This window comes from Dasypus novemcinctus, chromosome 19 (genome assembly GCF_030445035.2).
Source record: "Dasypus novemcinctus isolate mDasNov1 chromosome 19, mDasNov1.1.hap2, whole genome shotgun sequence".
Classification (NCBI taxonomy): Eukaryota; Metazoa; Chordata; class Mammalia; order Cingulata; family Dasypodidae; genus Dasypus; species Dasypus novemcinctus.
The window spans coordinates 78,541,253-78,553,649 of NC_080691.1; the positions used below are offsets into that span (position 1 = coordinate 78,541,253).

The 12,397-nt window shown below is 38.7% G+C and overlaps 1 pseudogene; it reads left to right on the forward strand.

Annotated features, from left to right (window-relative positions):
- The first annotated feature begins 204 nt into the window (after window positions 1-204).
- On the forward strand, window positions 205-6,036 carry LOC101438750 (glutamyl-tRNA(Gln) amidotransferase subunit A, mitochondrial pseudogene; annotated as a pseudogene).
- Window positions 6,037-12,397: the final 6,361 nt, after the last annotated feature.

Consider the following 12,397-nt stretch of genomic DNA (forward strand, 5'->3'; position numbering starts at 1 on the left):
TACTAGCTGAGCAGTCCTGAGGTGATGCCTTTACCCCTAAGCCTCAGTTCTTATCTGCAAAATGAAACCTATAAAGATATGGAGTTCATGCATCATGTGCTGATTCAATGAGAAGACTGTCCATAGCATGCAGCATGTGCCTGGAACATGGCAAGTGGTTAATAAGGTTAAATATAGTGAGGAAAGGGAATTATGATGGAGGTCATGGTGGTGATGATGGTGGAATTGATAGAGATGGGGATTATGGTGCTGGTGGTGATGGTGGAAGTGGTGGAGGTGATGATGATGATCATAGATAGAAGTGGGAATGCTGCTGATGGTTATGATGGTGGTGAAGGTGGTGGTGGTGATGGTAGAAATGGTGGTGTTGATGGTGGTTATGATCATAGAAGTAGAAATGGTAAAGTTGGTGATGGCAGTGTTGGTAGTGATCATGATGGTGGTAGTGGAGGTGGTAATGGTAGTGGAGGTGAGGAGGTGGAGGTGATGGTGGTAGTAGTGGTGGTGATGACTGTAGTGGGGGGTTGAGGTGGTTGTTATGATGGTGGTGTTTGTGGTATAGACATACAAGGGAATATTTTTCAGCAATTGCTTTTTGAGGCCTCATTTGAAACCAGTTTAACTAAAGTGGTTTCCATAAAAGAGGTGATAATATCTTTTTTCAGAACAGCAGAGGACTCTAGCAATGCTGATTAGGAAAGATTTTTCATCATAGCTCACAATAAAAATTACATTTTACATGAAAGGGAGAGAGAGAGAGACTATGGAAGAGTGAAGAGAGAGAGAAATAATATGAACTGAGTTTCACAAAACAATGTTCACTACTTGAACCTTCTGAAATTCTATCATTATGGTCTTTACGTTTTCCTTTAAGATGTGGGATGTTACACACTAATTTGAATTCATGACAATCCTGATCAGTGAATAACAATCAGCTGGTTTGAGAACACTGAGCTGTAGATGTCTTGACTTTGGCCAAGCATAAAATATACAATCCTTCCACTGTGAACCTGATTTTTAATGTGCTGATATGCTTATTTTGGGGGCAAATGTGTGGTATGTAAAACTCATGTTAATTACATTACATTGGTTGGTCAACTCACTAATCTTTTCACATCTTGCTTTCCTTTTTTATTTATTTTATTTTATTTTATTTATTTATATGAGCAGGTGCTCAACCATTGTGCTATATCTGCTCCTAAACATGAGCATTATTTTTTGAGAAGGTACCCGGGATTAAACCCTAGACCTCGTACATGTGAAGCAGGTGCTCAACCACTTTACTACACTGGCTCCCTCCTCATTTTTAATAATAAATTAGTTTCAGGCTAGGATTGCATCAGGCTCTGCTGCTGAAGCTTTATCATTTAAGTTCACCTTAGCCCCCTTCACTTACAATTCACCGTCTCCTTTGACTGACTAAAGCAACTCAGTATATTCCATGTATCATTGAACAACACACACATTCCACATACAAGGAGAAGTGGAAAAATGGAAATGAGATAGATGCCCATTGAGCCGTTTTCAATAAATAATGTAAAGTGGCATGCAACAAGGTCACCCTGGAAATTCCAGAGCCAGAACATGTTTCCAGACCCAACATCACCAATAAAATATGTTTATTTTCTATTTTCTATGAGAGGACACAAAAACAGTTCCTACTTACCCTCCAAGAAGAAAAGTCCTTGCTTGTCACCAAGTCTGGCAGCTTCTCAAAACTAACCAAAGAGGAACTTTGTCAATTCTTATCTTGAGCTCCAGTTTCTCAAGGAAACTTTTGGGTGGGTGAGAGGGTTCACCGTGATGGTTGAGGTGTTGCATAATTAAGAGTCCATTAGTTCTCTTTTCAAGAGAGTAATTTAAATAGTACATTATCAGAACAGACCATCCTAAAGTGCATCAGGACATTTGGAAACAGTGATGATATCTAATGGGGAAAACCAAGTAATGGAGAGTGCTTCAACTCTTCTTAATTCCAAGGAAATGGATCAAAGATGTTCCTAAAATTGATAAAGTTCTTAGAGCAAGATTTGAAGGCCAGAGTGTAGGAGTGAATAAGTTTGTGCTCTAATTGACTATTAACAAATCACTTTTTAGTTTCAATAAAATAATGCTTTCATTTAACTGTATACAAACAAAAGTAAATGATGCCATTTTATGTCTACACATTTTCCAGCTAAAATGCTAAGAGCTCTCTATAAACCATTTTATCTAGAAAAACAGGGGAAATAAGAGTTCTGAGCTGAGCAAATATGACTCAACAAGTCAGTGACTTACCTAGAAATAGAAAGGTGAAATGAGGGTTGCTGGGGTGGGGAGTGGTGGGGTGGGGGTGGTAGGGTTGAATGGGACCTCATATTTTTTTAATGTAATATTTTTACAAAATCAATAAAAAAAAAAGAAAAGAAATTTTTAACAATATGTCGTGAAACAAGTGATGTCTCCATTAGCTCAGCAGTACAGATGGCAGAGAGGCAATCAATACACAGGAATGAAATTCACAGTAGGAAGTCTGTGAATCAGCTCAATGTGGAGACCAGGAGAGTCTTTTTGCATGGGGCAGTGTAGAAGAATTTGACTCCACTTATTTTTATAATTACAGCCAATGCAATAAAATATTGAATAATTTCCCAGATAGGACTGTTTAGGTTTGCTCTCAGCCAGTCCTGCTATTTAACACTCAATTTGTTTTCTGCAACATCATTAGGCATTAGGAGAATGCAAATCAAAACCACAATGAGGAACCACTTAAAATCTACCAGACAGGCTATTAAAAAGAAGGAAAATATCAAGAATTGGTGAGGCTACTGGGAAATTGTAACCCTCATGCATTGCTGATGGGAATGAAAAAGGTATAGCCTCAGAGGGGGAAAAAAGTTTGGTGGTTCCTCAAAAAGTTAAACATGAAATTACATGAAAAATTGAAAACTTGTACTCCAACAAATATATGTTCTTGCATGTTCATACCAGCACTGTTTATGATAGTCAAAAGGTAGAAACAACCCAATGCCCAATTAAAGATTGAATGGATGAACAAATAAAATATATATATAATATATATATGATATATGGAAAATTATTCAGCCTAAAAAAGGAAAGTACTGATAAATGCTGCAACATAAATGAACCCAAAAAATACTATGCTGCAAAAAGATGACTGTGTTTGTCCCTCAATTAGAGGTGGAGTGGGCATCATAATCCCAGAATCCTCAGAATTGGGAATGAACTATGGACTAAAGTAGACTTACTGGTATTCTACTATAGACTTACTGTGATTCTAGCAATGGAAGAAATCATCTCATTGATGTGGAGGCAGTGGCCATTGGAGGTTCTGAGGGCAGGGAGAGGGGAAAAAAAGGTGAAATATGGGTCATTTTCAGGACCTGGGAATTGTCCTGAATGATATTACAGTGGCAGATACAGGCCATTACATATCTTGCCATAATCTACAAAATTGTGTGGGAGGGCGTAAGCTACAATATAAACTATGTAATCTAAGCTTAGTCACAATGCTACAAAATGTTTTCATCAAGTGTAATGAATGTATAACACTAATGAAGGATGTTGTTAATGTGGGAAAATGTGGGAGGTGTAGGGAACTCAACAAATGGGAATCCCCTATATTTTTATATAATGTTTATATAATCTAAGTATCTTTTTATAAATAAAAATTTTAAAAGATGGCTGTGCCCATGTACTATTGGTAGCAGCTATGAACATCTTTTTTTCTTCTTTGTCTCATGGTCCCTGTGTTGGCTGGCTGAGCCCAAAGCCATTCTGGGTCAGACCCCCTGAGAAAGCTACATCAAAAATGTCTCTCCTAATATATCATTGATGTGGAAGCAGTGGTCGAGGTTTTGAGGGCAGGGAGAAGGAGAAACAGGTATAATACACGTGCATTTTGGGGACTTTGGAATCATCCTGAATGACATACAGGTCATTATAAATCTCCCCATAACCTACAGAATTGGGTGGGAGAGAGTTTTACCTACAATGTAAACTTTAATTCACACTTAGTGGCAATGCTCCAAAATGTGTTCATCAATTACAATAAATGTACCTGACTAATGAAGGATGTTGTTAACGTGGGAAAATGTGGGAGGTGTGGAGATTTGGGGTATACGGGAATCCTTTATATTTTTTATGTGACATATGTATAATCTAAGTATTATTTTTTTAAAATAAGATAAATTTTAAGGGACTAGGCTATGTATAGGAAGAATAAATCTTGAAAAAGAAGAAAAGTCTCTCCTATATCAAGAAGACCAAGTTTCATTACTATATCAGAAGAAGTGGCCTTAAAGCAAGCTGACAAACTAGAAAAAAGATATAAGAAATGTCAATACAATAACTTGGAGATGTAGATGGAATTACTGTTGCAGTAAAAGACAACTTTAGCACCTTTGGATTGAGATGAACGTGCTAAAAATATACTGAAAGGTTATGTTCCTTATAAGGCTATGATAGTTCAGAAGCTGTTGGATCTGGGAGCAAAACATTTGGGAAAAACAAATTTAGATGAGCTTACAATGAGATCTGAAAGCACAGTTGGTGTATTTGTCTAAAACCCTTGGAGCTATTCAAAGCAATATAGAGAAAAGAGGGAGTAGAAGCACCATGGCAAGAGAAAATTCAAATTGGTTAGTAACTGTAGGAAGATCGGTGGTTCTATGGGTGCCATAGCAGTTTCACATGTTTTGTGACATTAGGATCAGATACAGGATGATGGAGCAGAAATCCAACTGCCCACCATGGACTTGTTGGTTTATAACCAAGCTATGATTTCAGATAAGAAATCAGCACTTATTCTTATTGAGCTTCCCTTCTATGTGATGTTTCTCCTTTCTCTTGATGTGGAGACAGAGGTCATGGTAATTGCTGAGGGCAGGAAGAGGGAAGAAGAGATGTGATGTAGGGGCATTTTCTGGACTTGGAGTTGTCCTAAATGATATTGCAGGGTCAGATGTTGGACATTATATATCCTGCCATAATCCCCTGAATGGACTGGGGGAGAGTGTTAACTACAGTGTAATAATCCATGCAGGGCAGTAGTGCTCCAAAATGTATTCACCAAATGTGCCATGATGATGAAAGAGATTGTTGATGTGGGAGGAGTGGGGGGGGGGATGGGGTATATGGAAACCTCTTATATTTTTTAATGTAACATTTTTTGTGTTCTGTGTATCTTTTTTAAAAAAGACAATTGAAAAATAAATTTAAAACAAAAAACAAAAAACCAAGCTATGGACTAGTTTCCCATCATGGTCTCATTCCTTTGGTGATTTCAATGGATGTGCCAAGAATCTTAACCGGATGTGTGGATGGGCACAGAAATTGTGTTGGGTGTACTGACTGGACATAACCCAAAAGACTAGTCTATGATACATAGAATACATAAACCATTCATGCTTCCTAGTTTGACAGATATGAGGAAGCTATGTATAGGAATTCCAAAGGAATATCTTGTCCCAGAATTAACTGAAGTATGATCTCTTTGGTCCAAAGCTGCTGCTGACCTCTTTAAGTCTGAGTGTCCTTATCCTACCCCACTTATTCCATTGTCTCTACCATGCATTGTGTGCACACTGGCATCAAATATGTAAAATTGGATGGGCTATGATATGGTCACAGATGTGATGTTGATGTGTCTCCTGAAGCCATGCATTCTCCAACCAGACAAGAAGAGTTCAATAATGTGAAACTCTGGGAATTATTTCATCAAAGCACAAAAGTGGGGCAGTAGTAGTGAGGAAGTACCATACTTGGAGTCAATTAAAGAGGACAACAGAAGCCCAAGTATCCAGAATAATATTTATACACACTGTGTAAATAAGGCAGGATTTCAAGGAATGAGCATTCCCAAGGCCTTCTCAATGGTTGCCAAGAAGACTGCAGTTTACTGGACCAGTATTTTGTGACCAAAATCTTCTCACAGTTACCAACTGGTTTGAAAAATAAGCACAGTTTCCTATCATTCTACTTCAAAAACTAACTGATGATTGTTCAGCATTTGAAAATTTACATTTGAAAATGTAAAGTTATATTATGTTTCTCTCTAAAACAGTGGTGATATAAACATCATGCAAATTAAAATAACCTCTTTAAGCTTTTATCCTCTAGGGAAAAGACAAAAACAAAAGCAAAAACCTTTAAGATACACCAAAGAATAATTACATATTACATGATACCATTTATGTGAAAAATTCAGAATAGGCAAATCCGTACAGAAAGAATGCAGCTTGGTAATTTCCAGGTCCTGAGGAGAGGAAAGAATTGTGGAGCACCTGCTTAATGGGTACAGAGTTTCAAGGTGTTGAAAGTATTTTGGAAACAGATAGAGGTGGTGGTTACAAGTGTACTAAGTGCCATTGCATTTTTTTCACATTTCTTAAGGATTTAATTGTCACCCCCCCAAAAAAGACACGTTCAAGCCCTAACCCAAGGTCCTATGATTGTGATATTATTTGATAATAGAGTCTTTGATTATGCTATTATTTAAGACTCAGTTGAGCTAGATTAGAGTAGGCCCTAATCCGATATTACTGGTGTCCTTATAAAGAGAATTGGACATGAACAGACAGTGGAGAATACCACAGCCTGCCAGCAAGCCACCACCAGAAGTCAGCAGAAAAACATAAAACAGATTCTTCTCTACTGACAGGGAATGCTGACACTTTGATCTCAGACTTCCAGCCTCCAGGACTGCGAGACAATAAATTTCTTTTGTCTTAAACCACCTAATTTGTGGTCCTTTGTAATCGCAGCCCCAAGAAAGTAAGATAACCTTGAAATGGTTACTTTTATGTGAAGTGAATTTCACCTTAGTTTAAAAAAATGCTTTTTGTCTTGTCTTTTCTTTGCCAAATGGGAGAGAGTTCAGGTGTGTTTTCACCTACTATACCAAAATGAACTGTCTAAATGTTATTTGCAATGCCTGAACCCAAGAGAAATCCCTGAAATTCGAAGTACTCCATGTGCTCACAACCCAGTTCTGCATGGTGACTGCTTGCACAAATGAATGAAAAAATCCATCATCTCTGTGTGCGGTCCCTCCATTCTGGCATTAAGCTTGGTCATACTGGATGCAGCAAAGCTTTGAAGAGTTCTTGCACATGTGGCTTTCCCTCTCTTGCTGCACTGTGTATCATTTGAGCTCAAGATAGCCAGCCAGAAGATGAGAGGCCATGGGGTAGAGGACAAAGACTTGCTAGTCAGGGAAGAGGATGTGGCTCAAACAAATGGGTACCTGCCTACTGCATGGTAGGTCCTGGGTTTGGTTCCTGGTGCCTCCTAAAGAAAATGAGCAAGACAGTGCTAGCTGACATGACAAGATGATGCAACAAGAGACACAAGGAGAAAACATAATGAGAGACAACAAAGCAGCGAACGGAGGTAACTCAAGTGATTAGGTGCCTCCCTCCCACATGTGAGGTCGCCGGTTCAGTTCCTGGTCCCTCCTAAAAAAAGGAAGATGAGCATAAATGAAGAGACACAGTGAATGCAAATAACAGGGCAGGGGGTGGGGTGAGAAATAAATAAATAAAATAAAAAATAAATCTTTAAAAAAACAACAAAGACTTGCTAGCCAACCGTCCATTGCTCTGGCTACCAAACTGCCAACCACCAGATGTGTAGGCAAGGTCATAGTAGTCCATCCAGTCACCAGCTGAGCACAAATACATGACCATCTAAGCCACCCCAGACTAGGAGAATTGCCTAGCCAATCCACAAAATTATGAACTAAATAAATGACTGTTGTTTTAGGTAACTAAGTTTCAGGATGTTTGTTACATAGTCAAGGCTAACAGATACACTGCACAAGGCAAGCTGGAAGCAGTTCATTGTACACATGTTCTCAGGCATAGTAGCATTTGACTTCACTTATCAAACACAGCTAATTGGACCAAGGATTGGTTCATGTGCCAACCAACAATTTACGAGGCAGCCAAGCAGGGAATTCTCATTTATAGTGTTTCGTGATTTTGGATGTTGACTAGCTAATCCATTCAACTTACATATTTCGAGAGCTTAAATATAAAACCCCAAAGAAAGACGCAAACAACTGAGTCAATGAAAAAAATAGAGATAACAAAAGCAGAAGTCGTTAGACATAAAAAGCTGTTAAAGATCACTTTCTCTGAACGCTGCCTAAGGTGTTTCACCCTGCCATGGTAGAACCATAGGCTGTCACCATTATCTGCCATAATCACAGAACCCCAATTCATTTCACAAGACAAGGGAGCAAATAATCAGGAACAGTATGGTCACCTTGAAATCTTGAACAAAAATGTAACAATTGACTTTGGGAGAATGAAAACGAATCTTCTCTCACTCATTCAACAACCTGATCTGTACATTGGGAAGTTTTCCTTTATGGACTGTATCAATATCTCTTATTCTGTTCTGTCTTCCAGATGAGATTGAACAATGGTATCCCTGGCTGGACAGAAGAGGACTGGAGGAGAGAGAAATAGGGGTATTTATTTCCCCAGCTGGCTCCCACCTCCTAACAGTGTCTTCCCATTTGGACAATGGTTAGTTTCTTCTGCTGAACCCTGAACCCCTTTCCAACTTCCTTCAACTGCAACTTCTCTTTGCCCCTTCAAGCCAAGGATTGGTCAGAGCCCCTCTTTGTTTATTCCAGAGTGCCCCATTGCCCTTGATCAGTGTCTCTTAGACCAATAGCTATATAAATAGTCCCTTCATTAAATCCCCCTCATCTAACCCATTTCACAGTGCCAGTTGCTTTTCTTCCAAGCTGCTGACAAAGAGACACTATGGGGCCATCCTAAAAGTACTGATTCTAACCAGGATCAGTACTTTCTTACCAACTGTCACAGAAGAGGAAGCCACATTTCAAGAAAAGAAGGAAACACAACCCTTTTACAAACATGTGGTCACAGAGCACAAACACTAACACCACTTCCTCTTTTTCCAGTCACTTGACAAAAATTTTTTTCAGTATACCCCCTGTACCTAGAAATGGTGGTATTCAGTGTGCATTGACATGAAATGTGGAGGTGTTCTACCTTACAACATGGAATAAGGATCAGGCAGAGACCAGACGCCATGCCTTATTACAATGACAGCCTATTTTTGATACAAAGATGATTCTGTTCTACAGCTGACACAGATGTTCTTTCTTGCCTAGATCCCTGGAATTCAACGGAATCTTGTCCTTATTATATCCTGTTACTTTTATTTCCAGAAAATCTCTCAATGAAGTGTGCTTATTGCCTGGGGTGGTTTTAAAACATGGCCCCATACTTTTTGTCACTACTTCTTTAGAAGTCTAGGTCTTCTCTCCTTAAATCTGAACTTCATGATTTTGTTTTGTTTTGGTTTGGTTTGATTTTTAAGTATGTTTTATCTTTTTATTTTTATTTTTTAAAAGATACTTAAATTAGATAAATGTTACATAAAAAATGTAGGGAATTCCCATATGCCCCACTTCCTACCCTTCCCACACTTTCCCACGTTAACAGCGTCTTTCATTAGTGTGATACAATTATTACAATTGATGAACCTGTATTGGAGCATTGCCACTAGTGGTGGAGTATAGTTTACAATATAGTTTAAACTCGCTTCCACACAATTTGTAAGTTATGTCAAATTATATAACAGCCTGTATCTGTCATTGCAATGTCATTCAGGACAGTTCCAATGTCCCATCCCTAAAATGCCCCCATATTACACCTATTTTTCCCCTTTCCCTTCCCTCAGAACCACAAATGGCCACTGCCTCCACATCAATGGCAAAAGATCTTCCAATGCTAGAATAACAAAAAGTCTATAGTAGAATAACAGTAAGTCTACTCTAGTCCATCATTTATTCCCCAGACTTCTTAACTATAAGAAAATGATGGAAGCCCAAAACTTATGAAACTAGAAGCTTCCACTTCTCCTCTCTCTAGACCTTGCTCTTTGAATGTGGCTGCCATGTTGTGAGGAAGCCAAGCAGCCTCAGGTAGAGGCCATTGGTATTGTTTTTGGTGATATCCTCAGCTGTGGTCCCAGCCAGCAGCCATCCAGACATGTAAGCAAGTTTTCAGTTGATGCCAGTCTCCAGTTGTGCCACAGGGAGCAAAGATAAAGTGCCCCTGATGAGCTATGCAAATTGCAGCTTTGTTGAGTGCAAACACCGTCTGAAGAGAAGAGAATTTCCTTATTAAAGGAAGAAACAAAAGGTCAGGATTGGGGTACTCTTCAGCTAATAATGACAATAGAACTTTCATGGAGTCCTTATTATGTGCACAGAGCTCTTCTATGGACTTTGCATATACTCATTCATTTAATCCTTATACTATTATTTCATTTTTCAGAAGAGGAAACAAAGGTACAGAAAGACTGACTAGCCCAAAGTTACCAGCTGACAAGTGACGGAGCTGAGATGCAAATGTATCATTCCTTTTCTTTGCTCTTCTTTAGAGCAAAACTCATTGAAAGAATGGTCATATTTTGCTGTATCTACCTCCTTTCTTTCCATTCTCTCCTTGAATCCACTTTAATTAGGATTTATCCCCCACCACTCCAAAGAAAGTTTTCTTGTCAAGGTCACTGCCAAAGTCAACACTAATGGTTCATTCTCATTTGTCTTCCATATACCAGTTATAGTCTTATGGCTTTCAAATTTATTTCCCCAGCCTTGACCTCTTGCTTGTGTTCAAGACTCATACACACAACTACTTACTGGACATCTCCACAATTCTGCATCTCAAACTTCATTTAGGTAAAGCCAAACTTTGGATTACCTTCTCCAAACCTGATCTCCCACAGTCTTCTCCATCCCAGAAAACATCAGTATCTTTGATCTGGTGGGATTAACCTCATAAAGTAATTTTACCCCTGCCTGAACAAATGCACTCATCAGACATTCAAAATGGGAACCTCAATCATTATCATGTTTAAGAAGGTAATAAATCAAGTGTCTATGGATCACTTAGATCCCTAGATCACTTAGATCTAGTTCAAAGAATCAAGTGTCTAATTATCACATGGTGTTTTAGTTTCCTTGGCTGCTAATACATATACTGTGCAATGGTTGGCTTAACAATAGGAATTTATTAGCTCACCATTTGGAGATCAGGAAAAATCCAAATCAAGGTGTTATCAAGGCAGTTCTTTCTTCCTGAAGACCAGCATTCTGGGTGGGTACCAGTGATCCATGGCAATGCACATGAAAGCCTTTCCTGGACTCTGTTTTCTTTTCAGGGTTCCATTGAACTTCAGCTTTTGGTTCCCTTGGCTTCCTATTTGTCTCTGTGAACTTAATTCCAATTATGAGTGATTCCAGTAATAGGATTAAGACCCATCCTTACCGAGTTGTGTCACACCTTAACTAAAATAGCTTCATCATGTTTCAATATCTGCACATGAACTCTAGCAAATATAACATCCACATATAAAAAGATCATTGCTGGGGAAGTGGGAAAAGGATTTGATGTTGGCTATATGGGAATCCCCTATATTGTATATATGACTTTACTGTGATCTAAAACATTTTTTGAAGAAAAAATTAAAAATTAATAAAAAGAGATGTAGACACTGAGGTAGGAATGGAAGATATTTCCTTGCCACTGTACATACAGGGCAACATCTATTACAGTGAAGAAAGGCAAAGCATCAAAAAAAAAAGCTTTATGAAATTTTTCATTTTTTAATACACCAATTTATTTTTTACTTTCTTTTAGTTTTTCTAAATTTTTATGTACTCTATTTCTAATCTTTAAACCTATCATTACTATTTCATTTTCCTACTAATTGAATTTGGCAATATATTAGGCTTCATTTTTGAAGATTTGGATCACAGAGGGGTTCAGCTATGGCAGGGGAGAAGCACTGGTATGGGGTGCCATTGATGGGGGATGCATGGGTGGGAGGGAGTTCTCCAGGGAATGTATATAGGGTATATAAATAAGTTCAGATATTCTTTGAGTATTTTCATTGTAAGTAGAGTTATGCACAACAACTGAGGGAATGCCGAGTTCCTAGCCGTGGGGGCTCTGTTGCATTCCCGCAATGGAGCAGCAACAATCACCCAAGTACAAGGGCAAAGACCAGTGAAGAAGGATGGTCCAATGATAGGCACTTGATAGTGATGACTATGCTTATGAGCCTGTGTGCCTGAAATTTCAACTAGGCCTAGAGCTCAGGTGGTGTCCAAGGGTTACCTCCTGAGAGCCTCCATGTTGCTCAAATGTGATCACTCTCTAAGCAAAACTCAGCATGTAAATGCATTACCTTCCCCCCACCATGGGACATGACTCCTGGGAATGAGACTCCCTGGCACTGAGGGATTACTACCAATCACCAGCTGGTGATGCAACTAAAAAAAGACCTTAAACACAAGAGGGAAATGATAAAGACAAATGAGTTTATATGGCTAGGAGATTTCAAA